This window comes from Urtica dioica, chromosome 4, assembly GCF_054948205.1.
Source record: "Urtica dioica subsp. dioica isolate 48M chromosome 4, U.dioica_male_clone48M_v1_H2, whole genome shotgun sequence".
Classification (NCBI taxonomy): Eukaryota; Viridiplantae; Streptophyta; class Magnoliopsida; order Rosales; family Urticaceae; genus Urtica; species Urtica dioica.
This window is the reverse complement of record NC_142759.1, coordinates 31,867,418-31,894,647: the sequence shown is the minus strand read 5'-3', so window position 1 is coordinate 31,894,647 and position 27,230 is coordinate 31,867,418.

Here is a 27,230-nt window from a genome sequence, read left to right as displayed (position 1 = left end):
GAACTCATCTCGAGGAGAAATGTAGAGTCAGCACGAGGAGTAGCTAGTCGACTCGTGGACTCGGTACTCGACTCGAGGAGTGAACTCAACTCGAGGAGAAATGTAGAGTCAGCACGAGGAGTAGCTAGTGGACTCGTGGACTCGGTACTCGACTCGAGGAGTGAACTCAACTCGAGGAGAAATGTAGAGTCAGCACGAGGAGTAGCTAGTCGACTCGTGAACTCGGTACTCGACTCGAGGAGTGAACTCAACTCGAGGAGAAATGTAGAGTCAGCACGAGGAGTAGCTAGTCGACTCGTGCACTCGGTACTCGACTCGAGGAGTGAACTCATCTCGAGGAGAAATGTAGAGTCAGCACGAGGAGTAGCTAGTCGACTCGTGGACTCGGTACTCGACTCGAGGAGTGAACTCAACTCGAGGAGAAATGTAGAGTCAGCACGAGGAGTAGCTAGTGGACTCGTGGACTCGGTACTCGACTCGAGGAGTGAACTCAACTCGAGGAGAAATGTAGAGTCAGCACGAGGAGTAGCTAGTCGACTCGTGAACTCGGTACTCGACTCGAGGAGTGAACTCAACTCGAGGAGAAATGTAGAGTCAGCACGAGGAGTAGCTAGTCGACTCGTGGACTCGGTACTCGACTCGAGGAGTGAACTCATCTCGAGGAGAAATGTAGAGTCAGCACGAAGAGTAGCTAGTCGACTCGTGGACTCGGTACTCGACTCGAGGAGTGAACTCAACTCGAGGAGAAATGTAGTGTCAGCACGAGGAGTAGCTAGTCGACTCGTGGACTCGGTACTCGACTCGAGGAGTGAACTCAACTCGAGGAGAAATGTAGAGTCAACACGAGGAGTAGCTAGTCGACTCGTGGACTCGGTACTCGACTCGAGGAGTGAACTCAACTCGAGGAGAAATGTAGAGTCAGCACGAGGAGTAGCTAGTCGACTCGTGGACTCGGTACTCGACTCGAGGAGTGAACTCAACTCGAGGAGAAATGTAGAGTCAGCACGAGGAATAGCTAGTCGACTCGTGGACTCGGTACTCGACTCGAGGAGTGAACTCAACTCGAGGAGAAATGTAGAGTCGGCACGAGGAGTGGCTTGCCGACTCGTGGACTCGGTACTCGACTCGAGGAGTGAACTCAACTCGAGGAGAAATGTAGAGTCAGCACGAGGAGTAGCTAGTCGACTCGTGAACTCGGTACTCGACTCGAGGAGTGAACTCAACTCGAGGAGAAATGTAGAGTCAGCACGAGGAGTAGCTAGTCGACTCGTGGACTCGGTACTCGACTCGAGGAGTGAACTCATCTCGAGGAGAAATGTAGAGTCAGCACGAAGAGTAGCTAGTCGACTCGTGGACTCGGTACTCGACTCGAGGAGTGAACTCAACTCGAGGAGAAATGTAGAGTCAGCACGAGGAGTAGCTAGTGGACTCGTGGACTCGGTACTCGACTCGAGGAGTGAACTCAACTCGAGGAGAAATGTAGAGTCAGCACGAGGAGTAGCTAGTCGACTCGTGAACTCGGTACTCGACTCGAGGAGTGAACTCAACTCGAGGAGAAATGTAGAGTCAGCACGAGGAGTAGCTAGTGGACTCGTGGACTCGGTACTCGACTCGAGGAGTGAACTCAACTCGACGAGAAATGTAGAGTCAGCACGAGGAGTAGCTAGTCGACTCGTGAACTCGGTACTCGACTCGAGGAGTGAACTCAACTCGAGGAGAAATGTAGAGTCAGCACGAGGAGTAGCTAGTCGACTCGTGGACTCGGTACTCGACTCGAGGAGTGAACTCATCTCGAGGAGAAATGTAGAGTCAGCACGAAGAGTAGCTAGTCGACTCGTGGACTCGGTACTCGACTCGAGGAGTGAACTCAACTCGAGGAGAAATGTAGTGTCAGCACGAGGAGTAGCTAGTCGACTCGTGGACTCGGTACTCGACTCGAGGAGTGAACTCAACTCGAGGAGAAATGTAGAGTCAACACGAGGAGTAGCTAGTCGACTCGTGGACTCGGTACTCGACTCGAGGAGTGAACTCAACTCGAGGAGAAATGTAGAGTCAGCACGAGGAGTAGCTAGTCGACTCGTGAACTCGGTACTCGACTCGAGGAGTGAACTCAACTCGAGGAGAAATGTAGAGTCAGCACGAGGAGTAGCTAGTCGACTCGTGGACTCGGTACTCGACTCGAGGATTGAACTCAACTCGAGGAGAAATGTAGAGTCAGCACGAGGAATAGCTAGTCGACTCGTGGACTCGGTACTCGACTCGAGGAGTGAACTCAACTCGAGGAGAAATGTAGAGTCGGCACGAGGAGTGGCTTGCCGACTCGTGGACTCGGTACTCGACTCGAGGAGTGAACTCAACTCGAGGAGAAATGTAGAGTCAGCACGAGGAGTAGCTAGTCGACTCGTGAACTCGGTACTCGACTCGAGGAGTGAACTCAACTCGAGGAGAAATGTAGAGTCAGCACGAGGAGTAGCTAGTCGACTCGTGGACTCGGTACTCGACTCGAGGAGTGAACTCATCTCGAGGAGAAATGTAGAGTCAGCACGAGGAGTAGCTAGTCGACTCGTGGACTCGGTACTCGACTCGAGGAGTGAACTCAACTCGAGGAGAAATGTAGAGTCAGCACGAGGAGTAGCTAGTGGACTCGTGGACTCGGTACTCGACTCGAGGAGTGAACTCAACTCGAGGAGAAATGTAGAGTCAGCACGAGGAGTAGCTAGTCGACTCGTGAACTCGGTACTCGACTCGAGGAGTGAACTCAACTCGAGGAGAAATGTAGAGTCAGCACGAGGAGTAGCTAGTCGACTCGTGGACTCGGTACTCGACTCGAGGAGTGAACTCATCTCGAGGAGAAATGTAGAGTCAGCACGAGGAGTAGCTAGTCGACTCGTGGACTCGGTACTCGACTCGAGGAGTGAACTCAACTCGAGGAGAAATGTAGAGTCAGCACGAGGAGTAGCTAGTGGACTCGTGGACTCGGTACTCGACTCGAGGAGTGAACTCAACTCGAGGAGAAATGTAGAGTCAGCACGAGGAGTAGCTAGTCGACTCGTGAACTCGGTACTCGACTCGAGGAGTGAACTCAACTCGAGGAGAAATGTAGAGTCAGCACGAGGAGTAGCTAGTCGACTCGTGGACTCGGTACTCGACTCGAGGAGTGAACTCATCTCGAGGAGAAATGTAGAGTCAGCACAAAGAGTAGCTAGTCGACTCGTGGACTCGGTACTCGACTCGAGGAGTGAACTCAACTCGAGGAGAAATGTAGTGTCAGCACGAGGAGTAGCTAGTCGACTCGTGGACTCGGTACTCGACTCGAGGAGTGAACTCAACTCGAGGAGAAATGTAGAGTCAACACGAGGAGTAGCTAGTCGACTCGTGGACTCGGTACTCGACTCGAGGAGTGAACTCAACTCGAGGAGAAATGTAGAGTCAGCACGAGGAGTAGCTAGTCGACTCGTGGACTCGGTACTTGACTCGAGGAGTGAACTCAACTCGAGGAGAAATGTAGAGTCAACACGAGGAGTAGCTAGTCGACTCGTGGACTCGGTACTCGACTCGAGGAGTGAACTCAACTCGAGGAGAAACGTAGAGTCGGCACGAGGAGTGGCTAGTCTACTCGTGGACTCGGTACTCGACTCGAGGAGTGAACTCAACTCGAGGAGAAACGTAGAGTCGGCACGAGGAGTGGCTAGTCTACTCGTGGACTCGGTACTCGACTCGAGGAGTGAACTCAACTCGAGGAGAAATGTAGAGTCGGCACGAGGAGTAGCTAGTCGACTCGTGGACTCGGTACTCGACTCGAGGAGTGAACTCATCTCGAGGAGAAATGTAGAGTCCGCACGAGGAGTACCTAGTCGACTCGTGGACTCGGTACTCGACTCGAGGAGTGAACTCAACTCGAGGAGAAATGTAGAGTCGGCACGAGGAGTGGCTTGCCGACTCGTGGACTCGGTACTCGACTCGAGGAGTGAACTCAACTCGAGGAGAAACGTAGAGTCGGCACGAGGAGTGGCTAGTCTACTCGTGGACTCGGTACTCGACTCGAGGAGTGAACTCAACTCGAGGAGAAATGTAGAGTCAACACGAGGAGTCGCTAGTCGACTCGTGGACTCGGTACTCGACTCGAGGAGTGAACTCAACTCGAGGAGAAATGTAGAGTCGGCACGAGGAGTGGCTAGTCGACTCGTGGACTCGGTACTCGACTCGAGGAGTGAACTCAACTCGAGGAGAAATGTAGAGTCGGCACGAGGAGTAGCTAGTCGACTCGTGGACTCGGTACTCGACTCGAGGAGTGAACTCATCTCGAGGAGAAATGTAGAGTCAGCACGAGGAGTAGCTAGTCGACTCGTGGACTCGGTACTCGACTCGAGGAGTGAACTCAACTCGAGGGGAAATGTAGAGTCAGCACGAGGAGTAGCTAGTGGAATCGTGGACTCGGTACTCGACTCGAGGAGTGAACTCAACTCGAGGAGAAATGTAGAGTCGGCACGAGGAGTGGCTAGTCTACTCGTGGACTCGGTACTCGACTCGAGGAGTGAACTCAACTCGAGGAGAAATGTAGAGTCGGCACGAGGAGTAGCTAGTCGACTCGTGGACTCGGTACTCGACTCGAGGAGTGAACTCATCTCGAGGAGAAATGTAGAGTCAGCACGAAGAGTAGCTAGTCGACTCGTGGACTCGGTACTCGACTCGAGGAGTGAACTCAACTCGAGGAGAAATGTAGTGTCAGCACGAGGAGTAGCTAGTCGACTCGTGGACTCGGTACTCGACTCGAGGAGTGAACTCAACTCGAGGAGAAATGTAGAGTCAGCACGAGGAGTAGCTAGTCGACTCGTGGACTCGGTACTTGACTCGAGGAGTGAACTCAACTCGAGGAGAAATGTAGAGTCGGCACGAGGAGTGGCTAGTCGACTCGTGGACTCGGTACTCGACTCGAGGAGTGAACTCAACTCGAGGAGAAATGTAGAGTCAACACGAGGAGTAGCTAGTCGACTCGTGGACTCGGTACTCGACTCGAGGAGTGAACTCAACTCGAGGAGAAACGTAGAGTCGGCACGAGGAGTGGCTAGTCTACTCGTGGACTCGGTACTCGACTCGAGGAGTGAACTCAACTCGAGGAGAAATGTAGAGTCGGCACGAGGAGTAGCTAGTCGACTCGTGGACTCGGTACTCGACTCGAGGAGTGAACTCATCTCGAGGAGAAATGTAGAGTCCGCACGAGGAGTAGCTAGTCGACTCGTGGACTCGGTACTCGACTCGAGGAGTGAACTCAACTCGAGGAGAAATGTAGAGTCGGCACGAGGAGTGGCTTGCCGACTCGTGGACTCGGTACTCGACTCGAGGAGTGAACTCAACTCGAGGAGAAACGTAGAGTCGGCACGAGGAGTGGCTAGTCTACTCGTGGACTCGGTACTCGACTCGAGGAGTGAACTCAACTCGAGGAGAAATGTAGAGTCAACACGAGGAGTCGCTAGTCGACTCGTGGACTCGGTACTCGACTCGAGGAGTGAACTCAACTCGAGGAGAAATGTAGAGTCGGCACGAGGAGTGGCTAGTCGACTCGTGGACTCGGTACTCGACTCGAGGAGTGAACTCAACTCGAGGAGAAATGTAGAGTCGGCACGAGGAGTAGCTAGTCGACTCGTGGACTCGGTACTCGACTCGAGGAGTGAACTCATCTCGAGGAGAAATGTAGAGTCAGCACGAGGAGTAGCTAGTCGACTCGTGGACTCGGTACTCGACTCGAGGAGTGAACTCAACTCGAGGAGAAATGTAGAGTCAGCACGAGGAGTAGCTAGTGGAATCGTGGACTCGGTACTCGACTCGAGGAGTGAACTCAACTCGAGGAGAAATGTAGAGTCGGCACGAGGAGTGGCTAGTCTACTCGTGGACTCGGTACTCGACTCGAGGAGTGAACTCAACTCGAGGAGAAATGTAGAGTCGGCACGAGGAGTAGCTAGTCGACTCGTGGACTCGGTACTCGACTCGAGGAGTGAACTCATCTCGAGGAGAAATGTAGAGTCAGCACGAGGAGTAGCTAGTCGACTCGTGGACTCGGTATTCGACTCGAGGAGTGAACTCAACTCGAGGAGAAATGTAGAGTCGGCACGAGGAGTGGCTTGCCGACTCGTGGACTCGGTACTCGACTCGAGGAGTGAACTCAACTCGAGGAGAAACGTAGAGTCGGCACGAGGAGTGGCTAGTCTACTCGTGGACTCGGTACTCGACTCGAGGAGTGAACTCAACTCGAGGAGAAATGTAGAGTCAACACGAGGAGTAGCTAGTCGACTCGTGGACTCGGTACTCGACTCGAGGAGTGAACTCAACTCGAGGAGAAATGTAGAGTCGGCACGAGGAGTGGCTAGTCGACTCGTGGACTCGGTACTCGACTTGAGGAGTGAACTTAACTCGAGGAGAAATGTAGAGTCGGCACGAGGAGTAGCTAGTCGACTCGTGGACTCGGTACTCGACTCGAGGAGTGAACTCATCTCGAGGAGAAATGTAGAGTCAGGACGAGGAGTAGCTAGTCGACTCGTGGACTCGGTACTTGACTCGAGGAGTGAACTCAACTCGAGGAGAAATGTAGAGTCAGCACGAGGAGTAGCTAGTCGACTCGTGGACTCGGTACTCGACTCGAGGAGTGAACTCAACTCGAGGAGAAATGTAGAGTCAGCACGAGGAGTAGCTAGTGGACTCGTGGACTCGGTACTCGACTCGAGGAGTGAACTCAACTCGAGGAGTGAACTCAACTCGAGGAGAAATGTAGAGTCAACACGAGGAGTAGCTAGTCGACTCGTGGACTCGGTACTCGACTCGAGGAGTGAACTCCTCTCGAGGAGAAATGTAGAGTCAGCACGAGGAGTAGCTAGTCGACTCGTGGACTCGGTACTCGACTCGAGGAGTGAACTCAACTCGAGGAGAAATGTAGAGTCAGCACGAGGAGTAGCTAGTGGACTCGTGGACTCGGTACTCGACTCGAGGAGTGAACTCAACTCGAGGAGAAATGTAGAGTCAGCACGAGGAATAGCTAGTCGACTCGTGGACTCGGTACTCGACTCGAGGAGTGAACTCAACTCGAGGAGAAATGTAGAGTCGGCACGAGGAGTGGCTTGCCGACTCGTGGACTCGGTACTCGACTCGAGGAGTGAACTCAATTCGAGGAGAAATGTAGAGTCAGCACGAGGAGTAGCTAGTCGACTCGTGAACTCGGTACTCGACTCGAGGAGTGAACTCAACTCGAGGAGAAATGTAGAGTCAGCACGAGGAGTAGCTAGTCGACTCGTGGACTCGGTACTCGACTCGAGGAGTGAACTCATCTCGAGGAGAAATGTAGAGTCAGCACGAGGAGTAGCTAGTCGACTCGTGGACTCAGTACTCGACTCGAGGAGTGAACTCAACTCGAGGAGAAATGTAGAGTCAGCACGAGGAGTAGCTAGTGGACTCGTGGACTCGGTACTCGACTCGAGGAGTGAACTCAACTCGAGGAGAAATGTAGAGTCAGCACGAGGAGTAGCTAGTCGACTCGTGAACTCGGTACTCGACTCGAGGAGTGAACTCAACTCGAGGAGAAATGTAGAGTCAGCACGAGGAGTAGCTAGTCGACTCGTGGACTCGGTACTCGACTCGAGGAGTGAACTCATCTCGAGGAGAAATGTAGAGTCAGCACGAAGAGTAGCTAGTCGACTCGTGGACTCGGTACTCGACTCGAGGAGTGAACTCAACTCGAGGAGAAATGTAGTGTCAGCACGAGGAGTAGCTAGTCGACTCGTGGATTCGGTACTCGACTCGAGGAGTGAACTCAACTCGAGGAGAAATGTAGAGTCAACACGAGGAGTAGCTAGTCGACTCGTGGACTCGGTACTCGACTCGAGGAGTGAACTCAACTCGAGGAGAAATGTAGAGTCAGCACGAGGAGTAGCTAGTCGACTCGTGAACTCGGTACTCGACTCGAGGAGTGAACTCAACTCGAGGAGAAATGTAGAGTCAGCACGAGGAGTAGCTAGTCGACTCGTGGACTCGGTACTCGACTCGAGGAGTGAACTCAACTCGAGGAGAAATGTAGAGTCAGCACGAGGAATAGCTAGTCGACTCGTGGACTCGGTACTCGACTCGAGGAGTGAACTCAACTCGAGGAGAAATGTAGAGTCGGCACGAGGAGTGGCTTGCCGACTCGTGGACTCGGTACTCGACTCGAGGAGTGAACTCAACTCGAGGAGAAATGTAGAGTCAGCACGAGGAGTAGCTAGTCGACTCGTGAACTCGGTACTCGACTCGAGGAGTGAACTCAACTCGAGGAGAAATGTAGAGTCAGCACGAGGAGTAGCTAGTCGACTCGTGGACTCGGTACTCGACTCGAGGAGTGAACTCATCTCGAGGAGAAATGTAGAGTCAGCACGAGGAGTAGCTATTCGACTCGTGGACTCGGTACTCGACTCGAGGAGTGAACTCAACTCGAGGAGAAATGTAGAGTCAGCACGAGGAGTAGCTAGTGGACTCGTGGACTCGGTACTCGACTCGAGGAGTGAACTCAACTCGAGGAGAAATGTAGAGTCAGCACGAGGAGTAGCTAGTGGACTCGTGGACTCGGTACTCGACTCGAGGAGTGAACTCAACTCGAGGAGAAATGTAGAGTCAGCACGAGGAGTAGCTAGTCGACTCGTGAACTCGGTACTCGACTCGAGGAGTGAACTCAACTCGAGGAGAAATGTAGAGTCAGCACGAGGAGTAGCTAGTCGACTCGTGGACTCGGTACTCGACTCGAGGAGTGAACTCATCTCGAGGAGAAATGTAGAGTCAGCACGAAGAGTAGCTAGTCGACTCGTGGACTCGGTACTCGACTCGAGGAGTGAACTCAACTAGAGGAGAAATGTAGTGTCAGCACGAGGAGTAGCTAGTCGACTCGTGGACTCGGTACTCGACTCGAGGAGTGAACTCAACTCGAGGAGAAATGTAGAGTCAACACGAGGAGTAGCTAGTCGACTCGTGGACTCGGTACTTGACTCGAGGAGTGAACTCAACTCGAGGAGAAATGTAGAGTCGGCACGAGGAGTGGCTAGTCGACTCGTGGACTCGGTACTCGACTCGAGGAGTGAACTCAACTCGAGGAGAAATGTAGAGTCAACACGAGGAGTAGCTAGTCGACTCGTGGACTCGGTACTCGACTCGAGGAGTGAACTCAACTCGAGGAGAAACGTAGAGTCGGCACGAGGAGTGGCTAGTCTACTCGTGGACTCGGTACTCGACTCGAGGAGTGAACTCAACTCGAGGAGAAATGTAGAGTCGGCACGAGGAGTAGCTAGTCGACTCGTGGACTCGGTACTCGACTCGAGGAGTGAACTCATCTCGAGGAGAAATGTAGAGTCCGCACGAGGAGTAGCTAGTCGACTCGTGGACTCGGTACTCGACTCGAGGAGTGAACTCAACTCGAGGAGAAATGTAGAGTCGGCACGAGGAGTGGCTTGCCGACTCGTGGACTCGGTACTCGACTCGAGGAGTGAACTCAACTCGAGGAGAAACGTAGAGTCGGCACGAGGAGTGGCTAGTCTACTCGTGGACTCGGTACTCGACTCGAGGAGTGAACTCAACTCGAGGAGAAATGTAGAGTCAACACGAGGAGTCGCTAGTCGACTCGTGGACTCGGTACTCGACTCGAGGAGTGAACTCAACTCGAGGAGAAATGTAGAGTCGGCACGAGGAGTGGCTAGTCGACTCGTGGACTCGGTACTCGACTCGAGGAGTGAACTCAACTCGAGGAGAAATGTAGAGTCGGCACGAGGAGTAGCTAGTCGACTCGTGGACTCGGTACTCGACTCGAGGAGTGAACTCATCTCGAGGAGAAATGTAGAGTCAGCACGAGGAGTAGCTAGTCGACTCGTGGACTCGGTACTCGACTCGAGGAGTGAACTCAACTCGAGGAGAAATGTAGAGTCAGCACGAGGAGTAGCTAGTGGAATCGTGGACTCGGTACTCGACTCGAGGAGTGAACTCAACTCGAGGAGAAATGTAGAGTCGGCACGAGGAGTGGCTAGTCTACTCGTGGACTCGGTACTCGACTCGAGGAGTGAACTCAACTCGAGGAGAAATGTAGAGTCGGCACGAGGAGTAGCTAGTCGACTCGTGGAGTCGGTACTCGACACGAGGAGTGAACTCATCTCGAGGAGAAATGTAGAGTCAGCACGAGGAGTAGCTAGTCGACTCGTGGACTCGGTACTCGACTCGAGGAGTGAACTCAACTCGAGGAGAAATGTAGAGTCGGCACGAGGAGTGGCTTGCCGACTCGTGGACTCGGTACTCGACTCGAGGAGTGAACTCAACTCGAGGAGAAACGTAGAGTCGGCACGAGGAGTGGCTAGTCTACTCGTGGACTCGGTACTCGACTCGAGGAGTGAACTCAACTCGAGGAGAAATGTAGAGTCAACACGAGGAGTAGCTAGTCGACTCGTGGACTCGGTACTCGACTCGAGGAGTGAACTCAACTCGAGGAGAAATGTAGAGTCGGCACGAGGAGTGGCTAGTCGACTCGTGGACTCGGTACTCGACTTGAGGAGTGAACTTAACTCGAGGAGAAATGTAGAGTCGGCACGAGGAGTAGCTAGTCGACTCGTGGACTCGGTACTCGACTCGAGGAGTGAACTCATCTCGAGGAGAAATGTAGAGTCAGGACGAGGAGTAGCTAGTCGACTCGTGGACTCGGTACTTGACTCGAGGAGTGAACTCAACTCGAGGAGAAATGTAGAGTCGGCACGAGGAGTAGCTAGTCGACTCGTGGACTCGGTACTCGACTCGAGGAGTGAACTCAACTCGAGGAGAAATGTAGAGTCGGCACGAGGAGTGGCTTGCCGACTCGTGGACTCGGTACTCGACTCGAGGAGTGAACTCAACTCGAGGAGAAACGTAGAGTCGGCACGAGGAGTGGCTAGTCTACTCGTGGACTCGGTACTCGACTCGAGGAGTGAACTCATCTCGAGGAGAAATGTAGAGTCAGCACGAGGAGTAGCTAGTCGACTCGTGGACTCGGTACTCGACTCGAGGAGTGAACTCAACTCGAGTAGAAATGTAGAGTCGGCACGAGGAGTGGCTTGCCGACTCGTGGACTCGGTACTCGACTCGAGGAGTGAACTCAACTCGAGGAGAAACGTAGAGTCGGCACGAGGAGTGGCTAGTCTACTCGTGGACTCGGTACTCGACTCGAGGAGTGAACTCAACTCGAGGAGAAATGTAGAGTCAACACGAGGAGTAGCTAGTCGACTCGTGGACTCGGTACTCGACTCGAGGAGTGAACTCAACTCGAGGAGAAACGTAGAGTCGGCACGAGGAGTGGCTAGTCGACTCGTGGACTCGGTACTCGACTCGAGGAGTGAACTCAACTCGAGGAGAAATGTAGAGTCAGCACGAGGAGTAGCTAGTCGACTCGTGGACTCGGTACTCGACTCGAGGAGTGAACTCAACTCGAGGAGAAATGTAGAGTCAGCACGAGGAATAGCTAGTCGACTCGTGGACTCGGTACTCGACTCGAGGAGTGAACTCAACTCGAGGAGAAATGTAGAGTCGGCACGAGGAGTGGCTTGCCGACTCGTGGACTCGGTACTCGACTCGAGGAGTGAACTCAACTCGAGGAGAAATGTAGAGTCAGCACGAGGAGTAGCTAGTCGACTCGTGAACTCGGTACTCGACTCGAGGAGTGAACTCAACTCGAGGAGAAATGTAGAGTCAGCACGAGGAGTAGCTAGTCGACTCGTGGACTCGGTACTCGACTCGAGGAGTGAACTCATCTCGAGGAGAAATGTAGAGTCAGCACGAGGAGTAGCTAGTCGACTCGTGGACTCGGTACTCGACTCGAGGAGTGAACTCAACTCGAGGAGAAATGTAGAGTCAGCACGAGGAGTAGCTAGTGGACTCGTGGACTCGGTACTCGACTCGAGGAGTGAACTCAACTCGAGGAGAAATGTAGAGTCAGCATGAGGAGTAGCTAGTCGACTCGTGAACTCGGTACTCGACTCGAGGAGTGAACTCAACTCGAGGAGAAATGTAGAGTCAGCACGAGGAGTAGCTAGTCGACTCGTGGACTCGGTACTCGACTCGAGGAGTGAACTCATCTCGAGGAGAAATGTAGAGTCAGCACGAAGAGTAGCTAGTCGACTCGTGGACTCGGTACTCGACTCGAGGAGTGAACTCAACTCGAGGAGAAATGTAGTGTCAGCACGAGGAGTAGCTAGTCGACTCGTGGACTCGGTACTCGACTCGAGGAGTGAACTCAACTCGAGGAGAAATGTAGAGTCAACACGAGGAGTAGCTAGTCGACTCGTGGACTCGGTACTCGACTCGAGGAGTGAACTCAACTCGAGGAGAAATGTAGAGTCAGCACGAGGAGTAGCTAGTCGACTCGTGGACTCGGTACTTGACTCGAGGAGTGAACTCAACTCGAGGAGAAATGTAGAGTCGGCACGAGGAGTGGCTAGTCGACTCGTGGACTCGGTACTCGACTCGAGGAGTGAACTCAACTCGAGGAGAAATGTAGAGTCAACACGAGGAGTAGCTAGTCGACTCGTGGACTCGGTACTCGACTCGAGGAGTGAACTCAACTCGAGGAGAAACGTAGAGTCGGCACGAGGAGTGGCTAGTCTACTCGTGGACTCGGTACTCGACTCGAGGAGTGAACTCAACTCGAGGAGAAATGTAGAGTCAACACGAGGAGTAGCTAGTCGACTCGTGGACTCGGTACTCGACTCGAGGAGTGAACTCAACTCGAGGAGAAACGTAGAGTCGGCACGAGGAGTGGCAAGTCGACTCGTGGACTCGGTACTCGACTCGAGGAGTGAACTCAACTCGAGGAGAAATGTAGAGTCAGCACGAGGAGTAGCTAGTCGACTCGTGGACTCGGTACTCGACTCGAGGAGTGAACTCAACTCGAGGAGAAATGTAGAGTCAGCACGAGGAATAGCTAGTCGACTCGTGGACTCGGTACTCGACTCGAGGAGTGAACTCAACTCGAGGAGAAATGTAGAGTCGGCACGAGGAGTGGCTTGCCGACTCGTGGACTCGGTACTCGACTCGAGGAGTGAACTCAACTCGAGGAGAAATGTAGAGTCAGCACGAGGAGTAGCTAGTCGACTCGTGAACTCGGTACTCGACTCGAGGAGTGAACTCAACTCGAGGAGAAATGTAGAGTCAGCACGAGGAGTAGCTAGTCGACTCGTGGACTCGGTACTCGACTCGAGGAGTGAACTCAACTCGAGGAGAAACGTAGAGTCGGCACGAGGAGTGGCTAGTCTACTCGTGGACTCGGTACTCGACTCGAGGAGTGAACTCAACTCGAGGAGAAATGTAGAGTCAACACGAGGAGTAGCTAGTCGACTCGTGGACTCGGTACTCGACTCGAGGAGTGAACTCAACTCGAGGAGAAACGTAGAGTCGGCACGAGGAGTGGCTAGTCGACTCGTGGACTCGGTACTCGACTCGAGGAGTGAACTCAACTCGAGGAGAAATGTAGAGTCAACACGAGGAGTAGCTAGTCGACTCGTGGACTCGGTACTCGACTCGAGGAGTGAACTCAACTCGAGGAGAAATGTAGAGTCAGCACGAGGAATAGCTAGTCGACTCGTGGACTCGGTACTCGACTCGAGGAGTGAACTCAACTCGAGGAGAAATGTAGAGTCGGCACGAGGAGTGGCTTGCCGACTCGTGGACTCGGTACTCGACTCGAGGAGTGAACTCAACTCGAGGAGAAATGTAGAGTCAGCACGAGGAGTAGCTAGTCGACTCGTGAACTCGGTACTCGACTCGAGGAGTGAACTCAACTCGAGGAGAAATGTAGAGTCAGCACGAGGAGTAGCTAGTCGACTCGTGGACTCGGTACTCGACTCGAGGAGTGAACTCATCTCGAGGAGAAATGTAGAGTCAGCACGAGGAGTAGCTAGTCGACTCGTGGACTCGGTACTCGACTCGAGGAGTGAACTCAACTCGAGGAGAAATGTAGAGTCAGCACGAGGAGTAGCTAGTGGACTCGTGGACTCGGTACTCGACTCGAGGAGTGAACTCAACTCGAGGAGAAATGTAGAGTCAGCATGAGGAGTAGCTAGTCGACTCGTGAACTCGGTACTCGACTCGAGGAGTGAACTCAACTCGAGGAGAAATGTAGAGTCAGCACGAGGAGTAGCTAGTCGACTCGTGGACTCGGTACTCGACTCGAGGAGTGAACTCATCTCGAGGAGAAATGTAGAGTCAGCACGAAGAGTAGCTAGTCGACTCGTGGACTCGGTACTCGACTCGAGGAGTGAACTCAACTCGAGGAGAAATGTAGTGTCAGCACGAGGAGTAGCTAGTCGACTCGTGGACTCGGTACTCGACTCGAGGAGTGAACTCAACTCGAGGAGAAATGTAGAGTCAACACGAGGAGTAGCTAGTCGACTCGTGGACTCGGTACTCGACTCGAGGAGTGAACTCAACTCGAGGAGAAATGTAGAGTCAGCACGAGGAGTAGCTAGTCGACTCGTGGACTCGGTACTTGACTCGAGGAGTGAACTCAACTCGAGGAGAAATGTAGAGTCGGCACGAGGAGTGGCTAGTCGACTCGTGGACTCGGTACTCGACTCGAGGAGTGAACTCAACTCGAGGAGAAATGTAGAGTCAACACGAGGAGTAGCTAGTCGACTCGTGGACTCGGTACTCGACTCGAGGAGTGAACTCAACTCGAGGAGAAACGTAGAGTCGGCACGAGGAGTGGCTAGTCTACTCGTGGACTCGGTACTCGACTCGAGGAGTGAACTCAACTCGAGGAGAAATGTAGAGTCAACACGAGGAGTAGCTAGTCGACTCGTGGACTCGGTACTCGACTCGAGGAGTGAACTCAACTCGAGGAGAAACGTAGAGTCGGCACGAGGAGTGGCAAGTCGACTCGTGGACTCGGTACTCGACTCGAGGAGTGAACTCAACTCGAGGAGAAATGTAGAGTCAGCACGAGGAGTAGCTAGTCGACTCGTGGACTCGGTACTCGACTCGAGGAGTGAACTCAACTCGAGGAGAAATGTAGAGTCAGCACGAGGAATAGCTAGTCGACTCGTGGACTCGGTACTCGACTCGAGGAGTGAACTCAACTCGAGGAGAAATGTAGAGTCGGCACGAGGAGTGGCTTGCCGACTCGTGGACTCGGTACTCGACTCGAGGAGTGAACTCAACTCGAGGAGAAATGTAGAGTCAGCACGAGGAGTTGCTAGTCGACTCGTGAACTCGGTACTCGACTCGAGGAGTGAACTCAACTCGAGGAGAAATGTAGAGTCAGCACGAGGAGTAGCTAGTCGACTCGTGGACTCGGTACTCGACTCGAGGAGTGAACTCATCTCGAGGAGAAATGTAGAGTCAGCACGAGGAGTAGCTAGTCGACTCGTGGACTCGGTACTCGACTCGAGGAGTGAACTCAACTCGAGGAGAAATGTAGAGTCAGCACGAGGAGTAGCTAGTGGACTCGTGGACTCGGTACTCGACTCGAGGAGTGAACTCAACTCGAGGAGAAATGTAGAGTCAGCACGAGGAGTAGCTAGTCGACTCGTGAACTCGGTACTCGACTCGAGGAGTGAACTCAACTCGAGGAGAAATGTAGAGTCAGCACGAGGAGTAGCTAGTCGACTCGTGGACTCGGTACTCGACTCGAGGAGTGAACTCATCTCGAGGAGAAATGTAGAGTCAGCACGAAGAGTAGCTAGTCGACTCGTGGACTCGGTACTCGACTCGAGGAGTGAACTCAACTCGAGGAGAAATGTAGTGTCAGCACGAGGAGTAGCTAGTCGACTCGTGGACTCGGTACTCGACTCGAGGAGTGAACTCAACTCGAGGAGAAATGTAGAGTCAACACGAGGAGTAGCTAGTCGACTCGTGGACTCGGTACTCGACTCGAGGAGTGAACTCAACTCGAGGAGAAATGTAGAGTCAGCACGAGGAGTAGCTAGTCGACTCGTGGACTCGGTACTTGACTCGAGGAGTGAACTCAACTCGAGGAGAAATGTAGAGTCGGCACGAGGAGTGGCTAGTCGACTCGTGGACTCGGTACTCGACTCGAGGAGTGAACTCAACTCGAGGAGAAATGTAGAGTCAACACGAGGAGTAGCTAGTCGACTCGTGGACTCGGTACTCGACTCGAGGAGTGAACTCAACTCGAGGAGAAACGTAGAGTCGGCACGAGGAGTGGCTAGTCTACTCGTGGACTCGGTACTCGACTCGAGGAGTGAACTCAACTCGAGGAGAAATGTAGAGTCGGCACGAGGAGTAGCTAGTCGACTCGTGGACTCGGTACTCGACTCGAGGAGTGAACTCATCTCGAGGAGAAATGTAGAGTCCGCACGAGGAGTAGCTAGTCGACTCGTGGACTCGGTACTCGACTCGAGGAGTGAACTCAACTCGAGGAGAAATGTAGAGTCGGCACGAGGAGTGGCTTGCCGACTCGTGGACTCGGTACTCGACTCGAGGAGTGAACTCATCTCGAGGAGAAATGTAGAGTCAGCACGAGGAGTAGCTAGTCGACTCGTGGACTCGGTACTCGACTCGAGGAGTGAACTCAACTCGAGGAGAAATGTAGAGTCAGCACGAGGAGTAGCTAGTGGAATCGTGGACTCGGTACTCGACTCGAGGAGTGAACTCAACTCGAGGAGAAATGTAGAGTCAACACGAGGAGTAGCTAGTCGACTCGTGGACTCGGTACTCGACTCGAGGAGTGAACTCAACTCGAGGAGAAACGTAGAGTCGGCACGAGGAGTGGCTAGTCTACTCGTGGACTCGGTACTCGACTCGAGGAGTGAACTCAACTCGAGGAGAAATGTAGAGTCAACACGAGGAGTCGCTAGTCGACTCGTGGACTCGGTACTCGACTCGAGGAGTGAACTCAACTCGAGGAGAAATGTAGAGTCGGCACGAGGAGTGGCTAGTCGACTCGTGGACTCGGTACTCGACTCGAGGAGTGAACTCAACTCGAGGAGAAATGTAGAGTCGGCACGAGGAGTAGCTAGTCGACTCGTGGACTCGGTACTCGACTCGAGGAGTGAACTCATCTCGAGGAGAAATGTAGAGTCAGCACGAGGAGTAGCTAGTCGACTCGTGGACTCGGTACTCGACTCGAGGAGTGAACTCAACTCGAGGAGAAATGTAGAGTCAGCACGAGGAGTAGCTAGTGGAATCGTGGACTCGGTACTCGACTCGAGGAGTGAACTCAACTCGAGGAGAAATGTAGAGTCGGCACGAGGAGTGGCTAGTCTACTCGTGGACTCGGTACTCGACTCGAGGAGTGAACTCAACTCGAGGAGAAATGTAGAGTCGGCACGAGGAGTAGCTAGTCGACTCGTGGACTCGGTACTCGACTCGAGGAGTGAACTCATCTCGAGGAGAAATGTAGAGTCAGCACGAGGAGTAGCTAGTCGACTCGTGGACTCGGTACTCGACTCGAGGAGTGAACTCAACTCGAGGAGAAATGTAGAGTCGGCACGAGGAGTGGCTTGCCGACTCGTGGACTCGGTACTCGACTCGAGGAGTGAACTCAACTCGAGGAGAAACGTAGAGTCGGCACGAGGAGTGGCTAGTCTACTCGTGGACTCGGTACTCGACTCGAGGAGTGAACTCAACTCGAGGAGAAATGTAGAGTCAACACGAGGAGTAGCTAGTCGACTCGTGGACTCGGTACTCGACTCGAGGAGTGAACTCAACTCGAGGAGAAATGTAGAGTCGGCACGAGGAGTGGCTAGTCGACTCGTGGACTCGGTACTCGACTTGAGGAGTGAACTTAACTCGAGGAGAAATGTAGAGTCGGCACGAGGAGTAGCTAGTCGACTCGTGGACTCGGTACTCGACTCGAGGAGTGAACTCATCTCGAGGAGAAATGTAGAGTCAGGACGAGGAGTAGCTAGTCGACTCGTGGACTCGGTACTTGACTCGAGGAGTGAACTCAACTCGAGGAGAAATGTAGAGTCGGCACGAGGAGTAGCTAGTCGACTCGTGGACTCGGTACTCGACTCGAGGAGTGAACTCAACTCGAGGAGAAATGTAGAGTCGGCACGAGGAGTGGCTTGCCGACTCGTGGACTCGGTACTCGACTCGAGGAGTGAACTCATCTCGAGGAGAAATGTAGAGTCAGCACGAGGAGTAGCTAGTCGACTCGTGGACTCGGTACTCGACTCGAGGAGTGAACTCAACTCGAGGAGAAATGTAGAGTCAGCACGAGGAGTAGCTAGTGGAATCGTGGACTCGGTACTCGACTCGAGGAGTGAACTCAACTCGAGGAGAAATGTAGAGTCAACACGAGGAGTAGCTAGTCGACTCGTGGACTCGGTACTCGACTCGAGGAGTGAACTCAACTCGAGGAGAAACGTAGAGTCGGCACGAGGAGTGGCTAGTCTACTCGTGGACTCGGTACTCGACTCGAGGAGTGAACTCAACTCGAGGAGAAATGTAGAGTCAACACGAGGAGTCGCTAGTCGACTCGTGGACTCGGTACTCGACTCGAGGAGTGAACTCAACTCGAGGAGAAATGTAGAGTCGGCACGAGGAGTGGCTAGTCGACTCGTGGACTCGGTACTCGACTCGAGGAGTGAACTCAACTCGAGGAGAAATGTAGAGTCGGCACGAGGAGTAGCTAGTCGACTCGTGGACTCGGTATTCGACTCGAGGAGTGAACTCAACTCGAGGAGAAATGTAGAGTCGGCACGAGGAGTGGCTTGCCGACTCGTGGACTCGGTACTCGACTCGAGGAGTGAACTCAACTCGAGGAGAAACGTAGAGTCGGCACGAGGAGTGGCTAGTCTACTCGTGGACTCGGTACTCGACTCGAGGAGTGAACTCAACTCGAGGAGAAATGTAGAGTCAACACGAGGAGTAGCTAGTCGACTCGTGGACTCGGTACTCGACTCGAGGAGTGAACTCAACTCGAGGAGAAATGTAGAGTCGGCACGAGGAGTAGCTAGTCGACTCGTGGACTCGGTACTCGACTCGAGGAGTGAACTCATCTCGAGGAGAAATATAGAGTCGGCACGAGGAGTGGCTTGCCGACTCGTGGACTCGGTACTCGACTCGAGGAGTGAACTCAACTCGAGGAGAAACGTAGAGTCGGCACGAGGAGTGGCTAGTCTACTCGTGGACTCGGTACTCGACTCGAGGAGTGAACTCAACTCGAGGAGAAATGTAGAGTCAACACGAGGAGTAGCTAGTCGACTCGTGGACTCGGTACTCGACTCGAGGAGTGAACTCAACTCGAGGAGAAATGTAGAGTCGGCACGAGGAGTGGCTAGTCGACTCGTGGACTCGGTACTCGACTTGAGGAGTGAACTTAACTCGAGGAGAAATGTAGAGTCGGCACGAGGAGTAGCTAGTCGACTCGTGGACTCGGTACTCGACTCGAGGAGTGAACTCATCTCGAGGAGAAATGTAGAGTCAGGACGAGGAGTAGCTAGTCGATTCGTGGACTCGGTACTTGACTCGAGGAGTGAACTCAACTCGAGGAGAAATGTAGAGTCGGCACGAGGAGTAGCTAGTCGACTCGTGGACTCGGTACTCGACTCGAGGAGTGAACTCAACTCGAGGAGAAATGTAGAGTCGGCACGAGGAGTGGCTTGCCGACTCGTGGACTCGGTACTCGACTCGAGGAGTGAACTCAACTCGAGGAGAAACGTAGAGTCGGCACGAGGAGTGGCTAGTCTACTCGTGGACTCGGTACTCGACTCGAGGAGTGAACTCATCTCGAGGAGAAATGTAGAGTCAGCACGAGGAGTAGCTAGTCGACTCGTGGACTCGGTACTCGACTCGAGGAGTGAACTCAACTCGAGTAGAAATGTAGAGTCGGCACGAGGAGTGGCTTGCCGACTCGTGGACTCGGTACTCGACTCGAGGAGTGAACTCAACTCGAGGAGAAACGTAGAGTCGGCACGAGGAGTGGCTAGTCTACTCGTGGACTCGGTACTCGACTCGAGGAGTGAACTCAACTCGAGGAGAAATGTAGAGTCAACACGAGGAGTAGCTAGTCGACTCGTGGACTCGGTACTCGACTCGAGGAGTGAACTCAACTCGAGGAGAAACGTAGAGTCGGCACGAGGAGTGGCTAGTCGACTCGTGGACTCGGTACTCGACTCGAGGAGTGAACTCAACTCGAGGAGAAATGTAGAGTCGGCACGAGGAGTAGCTAGTCGACTCGTGGACTCGGTACTCGACTCGAGGAGTGAACTCATCTCGAGGAGAAATGTAGAGTCAGCACGAGGAGTAGCTAGTCGACTCGTGGACTCGGTACTCGACTCGAGGAGTGAACTCAACTCGAGGAGAAATGTAGAGTCGGCACGAGGAGTGGCTAGTCGACTCGTGGACTCGGTACTCGACTCGAGGAGTGAACTCAACTCGAGGAGTGAACTCAACTCGAGGAGAAATGTAGAGTCAACACGAGGAGTAGCTAGTCGACTCGTGGACTCGGTACTCGACTCGAGGAGTGAACTCAACTCGAGGAGAAATGTAGAGTCGGCACGAGGAGTAGCTAGTCGACTCGTGGACTCGGTACTCGACTCGAGGAGTGAACTCATCTCGAGGAGAAATGTAGAGTCAGCACGAGGAGTAGCTAGTCGACTCGTGGACTCGGTACTCGACTCGAGGAGTGAACTCAACTCGAGGAGAGAACTCAACTCGAGGAGAAATGTAGAGTCGGCACGAGGAGTGGCTAGTCGACTCGTGGACTCGGTACTCGACTCGAGGAGTGAACTCAACTCGAGGAGTGAACTCAACTCGAGGAGAAATGTAGAGTCAGCACGAAGAGTAGCTAGTCGACTCGTGGACTCGGTACTCGACTCGAGGAGTGAACTCAACTCGAGGAGAAATGTAGTGTCAGCACGAGGAGTAGCTAGTCGACTCGTGGACTCGGTACTCGACTCGAGGAGTGAACTCAACTCGAGGAGAAATGTAGAGTCAACACGAGGAGTAGCTAGTCGACTCGTGGACTCGGTACTCGACTCGAGGAGTGAACTCAACTCGAGGAGAAATGTAGAGTCAGCACGAGGAGTAGCTAGTCGACTCGTGGACTCGGTACTTGACTCGAGGAGTGAACTCAACTCGAGGAGAAATGTAGAGTCGGCACGAGGAGTGGCTAGTCGACTCGTGGACTCGGTACTCGACTCGAGGAGTGAACTCAACTCGAGGAGAAATGTAGAGTCAACACGAGGAGTAGCTAGTCGACTCGTGGACTCGGTACTCGACTCGAGGAGTGAACTCAACTCGAGGAGAAACGTAGAGTCGGCACGAGGAGTGGCTAGTCGACTCGTGGACTCGGTACTTGACTCGAGGAGTGAACTCAACTCGAGGAGAAATGTAGAGTCGGCACGAGGAGTGGCTAGTCGACTCGTGGACTCGGTACTCGACTCGAGGAGTGAACTCAACTCGAGGAGAAATGTAGTGTCAGCACGAGGAGTAGCTAGTCGACTCGTGGACTCGGTACTCGACTCGAGGAGTGAACTCATCTCGAGGAGAAATGTAGAGTCAGGACGAGGAGTAGCTAGTCGACTCGTGGACTCGGTACTTGACTCGAGGAGTGAACTCAACTCGAGGAGAAATGTAGAGTCGGCACGAGGAGTAGCTAGTCGACTCGTGGACTCGGTACTCGACTCGAGGAGTGAACTCAACTCGAGGAGAAACGTAGAGTCGGCACGAGGAGTGGCTAGTCTACTCGTGGACTCGGTACTCGACTCGAGGAGTGAACTCAACTCGAGGAGAAATGTAGAGTCAGCACGAGGAGTAGCTAGTCGACTCGTGGACTCGGTACTTGACTCGAGGAGTGAACTCAACTCGAGGAGAAATGTAGAGTCGGCACGAGGAGTGGCTAGTCGACTCGTGGACTCGGTACTCGACTCGAGCAGTGAACTCAACTCGAGGAGAAATGTAGTGTCAGCACGAGGAGTAGCTAGTCGACTCGTGGACTCGGTACTCGACTCGAGGAGTGAACTCATCTCGAGGAGAAATGTAGAGTCAGGACGAGGAGTAGCTAGTCGACTCGTGGACTCGGTACTTGACTCGAGGAGTGAACTCAACTCGAGGAGAAATGTAGAGTCGGCACGAGGAGTAGCTAGTCGACTCGTGGACTCGGTACTCGACTCGAGGAGTGAACTCAACTCGAGGAGAAATGTAGAGTCGGCACGAGGAGTGGCTTGCCGACTCGTGGACTCGGTACTCGACTCGAGGAGTGAACTCAACTCGAGGAGAAACGTAGAGTCGGCACGAGGAGTGGCTAGTCTACTCGTGGACTCGGTACTCGACTCGAGGAGTGAACTCATCTCGAGGAGAAATGTAGAGTCAGCACGAGGAGTAGCTAGTCGACTCGTGGACTCGGTACTCGACTCGAGGAGTGAACTCAACTCGAGTAGAAATGTAGAGTCGGCACGAGGAGTGGCTTGCCGACTCGTGGACTCGGTACTCGACTCGAGGAGTGAACTCAACTCGAGGAGAAACGTAGAGTCGGCACGAGGAGTGGCTAGTCTACTCGTGGACTCGGTACTCGACTCGAGGAGTGAACTCAACTCGAGGAGAAATGTAGAGTCAACACGAGGAGTAGCTAGTCGACTCGTGGACTCGGTACTCGACTCGAGGAGTGAACTCATCTCGAGGAGAAATGTAGAGTCAGGACGAGGAGTAGCTAGTCGACTCGTGGACTCGGTACTCGACTCGAGGAGTGAACTCATCTCGAGGAGAAATGTAGAGTCCGCACGAGGAGTAGCTAGTCGACTCGTGGACTCGGTACTCGACTCGAGGAGTGAACTCAACTCGAGGAGAAATGTAGAGTCGGCACGAGGAGTGGCTTGCCGACTCGTTGACTCGGTACTCGACTCGAGGAGTGAACTCATCTCGAGGAGAAATGTAGAGTCAGCACGAGGAGTAGCTAGTCGACTCGTGGACTCGGTACTCGACTCGAGGAGTGAACTCAACTCGAGGAGAAATGTAGAGTCAGCACGAGGAGTAGCTAGTGGAATCGTGGACTCGGTACTCGACTCGAGGAGTGAACTCAACTCGAGGAGAAATGTAGAGTCAACACGAGGAGTAGCTAGTCGACTCGTGGACTCGGTACTCGACTCGAGGAGTGAACTCAACTCGAGGAGAAACGTAGAGTCGGCACGAGGAGTGGCTAGTCTACTCGTGGACTCGGTACTCGACTCGAGGAGTGAACTCAACTCGAGGAGAAATGTAGAGTCAACACGAGGAGTCGCTAGTCGACTCGTGGACTCGGTACTCGACTCGAGGAGTGAACTCAACTCGAGGAGAAATGTAGAGTCGGCACGAGGAGTAGCTAGTCGACTCGTGGACTCGGTACTCGACTCGAGGAGTGAACTCATCTCGAGGAGAAATGTAGAGTCAGCACGAGGAGTAGCTAGTCGACTCGTGGACTCGGTACTCGACTCGAGGAGTGAACTCAACTCGAGGAGAGAACTCAACTCGAGGAGAAATGTAGAGTCGGCACGAGGAGTGGCTAGTCGACTCGTGGACTCGGTACTCGACTCGAGGAGTGAACTCAACTCGAGGAGTGAACTCAACTCGAGGAGAAATGTAGAGTCAGCACGAAGAGTAGCTAGTCGACTCGTGGACTCGGTACTCGACTCGAGGAGTGAACTCAACTCGAGGAGAAATGTAGTGTCAGCACGAGGAGTAGCTAGTCGACTCGTGGACTCGGTACTCGACTCGAGGAGTGAACTCAACTCGAGGAGAAATGTAGAGTCAACACGAGGAGTAGCTAGTCGACTCGTGGACTCGGTACTCGACTCGAGGAGTGAACTCAACTCGAGGAGAAATGTAGAGTCAGCACGAGGAGTAGCTAGTCGACTCGTGGACTCGGTACTTGACTCGAGGAGTGAACTCAACTCGAGGAGAAATGTAGAGTCGGCACGAGGAGTGGCTAGTCGACTCGTGGACTCGGTACTCGACTCGAGGAGTGAACTCATCTCGAGGAGAAATGTAGAGTCAGCACGAGGAGTAGCTAGTCGACTCGTGGACTCGGTACTCGACTCGAGGAGTGAACTCAACTCGAGGAGAAATGTAGAGTCGGCACGAGGAGTGGCTAGTCGACTCGTGGACTCGGTACTCGACTCGAGGAGTGAACTCAACTCGAGGAGTGAACTCAACTCGAGGAGAAATGTAGAGTCAACACGAGGAGTAGCTAGTCGACTCGTGGACTCGGTACTCGACTCGAGGAGTGAACTCAACTCGAGGAGAAATGTAGAGTCGGCACGAGGAGTAGCTAGTCGACTCGTGGACTCGGTACTCGACTCGAGGAGTGAACTCATCTCGAGGAGAAATGTAGAGTCAGCACGAGGAGTAGCTAGTCGACTCGTGGACTCGGTACTCGACTCGAGGAGTGAACTCAACTCGAGGAGAGAACTCAACTCGAGGAGAAATGTAGAGTCGGCACGAGGAGTGGCTAGTCGACTCGTGGACTCGGTACTCGACTCGAGGAGTGAACTCAACTCGAGGAGTGAACTCAACTCGAGGAGAAATGTAGAGTCAGCACGAAGAGTAGCTAGTCGACTCGTGGACTCGGTACTCGACTCGAGGAGTGAACTCAACTCGAGGAGAAATGTAGTGTCAGCACGAGGAGTAGCTAGTCGACTCGTGGACTCGGTACTCGACTCGAGGAGTGAACTCAACTCGAGGAGAAATGTAGAGTCAACACGAGGAGTAGCTAGTCGACTCGTGGACTCGGTACTCGACTCGAGGAGTGAACTCAACTCGAGGAGAAATGTAGAGTCAGCACGAGGAGTAGCTAGTCGACTCGTGGACTCGGTACTTGACTCGAGGAGTGAACTCAACTCGAGGAGAAATGTAGAGTCGGCACGAGGAGTGGCTAGTCGACTCGTGGACTCGGTACTCGACTCGAGGAGTGAACTCAACTCGAGGAGAAATGTAGAGTCAACACGAGGAGTAGCTAGTCGACTCGTGGACTCGGTACTCGACTCGAGGAGTGAACTCAACTCGAGGAGAAACGTAGAGTCGGCACGAGGAGTGGCTAGTCGACTCGTGGACTCGGTACTTGACTCGAGGAGTGAACTCAACTCGAGGAGAAATGTAGAGTCGGCACGAGGAGTGGCTAGTCGACTCGTGGACTCGGTACTCGACTCGAGGAGTGAACTCAACTCGAGGAGAAATGTAGTGTCAGCACGAGGAGTAGCTAGTCGACTCGTGGACTCGGTACTCGACTCGAGGAGTGAACTCATCTCGAGGAGAAATGTAGAGTCAGGACGAGGAGTAGCTAGTCGACTCGTGGACTCGGTACTTGACTCGAGGAGTGAACTCAACTCGAGGAGAAATGTAGAGTCGGCACGAGGAGTAGCTAGTCGACTCGTGGACTCGGTACTCGACTCGAGGAGTGAACTCAACTCGAGGAGAAACGTAGAGTCGGCACGAGGAGTGGCTAGTCTACTCGTGGACTCGGTACTCGACTCGAGGAGTGAACTCAACTCGAGGAGAAATGTAGAGTCAGCACGAGGAGTAGCTAGTCGACTCGTGGACTCGGTACTTGACTCGAGGAGTGAACTCAACTCGAGGAGAAATGTAGAGTCGGCACGAGGAGTGGCTAGTCGACTCGTGGACTCGGTACTCGACTCGAGCAGTGAACTCAACTCGAGGAGAAATGTAGTGTCAGCACGAGGAGTAGCTAGTCGACTCGTGGACTCGGTACTCGACTCGAGGAGTGAACTCATCTCGAGGAGAAATGTAGAGTCAGGACGAGGAGTAGCTAGTCGACTCGTGGACTCGGTACTTGACTCGAGGAGTGAACTCAACTCGAGGAGAAATGTAGAGTCGGCACGAGGAGTAGCTAGTCGACTCGTGGACTCGGTACTCGACTCGAGGAGTGAACTCAACTCGAGGAGAAATGTAGAGTCGGCACGAGGAGTGGCTTGCCGACTCGTGGACTCGGTACTCGACTCGAGGAGTGAACTCAACTCGAGGAGAAACGTAGAGTCGGCACGAGGAGTGGCTAGTCTACTCGTGGACTCGGTACTCGACTCGAGGAGTGAACTCATCTCGAGGAGAAATGTAGAGTCAGCACGAGGAGTAGCTAGTCGACTCGTGGACTCGGTACTCGACTCGAGGAGTGAACTCAACTCGAGTAGAAATGTAGAGTCGGCACGAGGAGTGGCTTGCCGACTCGTGGACTCGGTACTCGACTCGAGGAGTGAACTCAACTCGAGGAGAAACGTAGAGTCGGCACGAGGAGTGGCTAGTCTACTCGTGGACTCGGTACTCGACTCGAGGAGTGAACTCAACTCGAGGAGAAATGTAGAGTCAACACGAGGAGTAGCTAGTCGACTCGTGGACTCGGTACTCGACTCGAGGAGTGAACTCATCTCGAGGAGAAATGTAGAGTCAGGACGAGGAGTAGCTAGTCGACTCGTGGACTCGGTACTCGACTCGAGGAGTGAACTCATCTCGAGGAGAAATGTAGAGTCCGCACGAGGAGTAGCTAGTCGACTCGTGGACTCGGTACTCGACTCGAGGAGTGAACTCAACTCGAGGAGAAATGTAGAGTCGGCACGAGGAGTGGCTTGCCGACTCGTTGACTCGGTACTCGACTCGAGGAGTGAACTCATCTCGAGGAGAAATGTAGAGTCAGCACGAGGAGTAGCTAGTCGACTCGTGGACTCGGTACTCGACTCGAGGAGTGAACTCAACTCGAGGAGAAATGTAGAGTCAGCACGAGGAGTAGCTAGTGGAATCGTGGACTCGGTACTCGACTCGAGGAGTGAACTCAACTCGAGGAGAAATGTAGAGTCAACACGAGGAGTAGCTAGTCGACTCGTGGACTCGGTACTCGACTCGAGGAGTGAACTCAACTCGAGGAGAAACGTAGAGTCGGCACGAGGAGTGGCTAGTCTACTCGTGGACTCGGTACTCGACTCGAGGAGTGAACTCAACTCGAGGAGAAATGTAGAGTCAACACGAGGAGTCGCTAGTCGACTCGTGGACTCGGTACTCGACTCGAGGAGTGAACTCAACTCGAGGAGAAATGTAGAGTCGGCACGAGGAGTAGCTAGTCGACTCGTGGACTCGGTACTCGACTCGAGGAGTGAACTCATCTCGAGGAGAAATGTAGAGTCAGCACGAGGAGTAGCTAGTCGACTCGTGGACTCGGTACTCGACTCGAGGAGTGAACTCAACTCGAGGAGAGAACTCAACTCGAGGAGAAATGTAGAGTCGGCACGAGGAGTGGCTAGTCGACTCATGGACTCGGTACTCGACTCGAG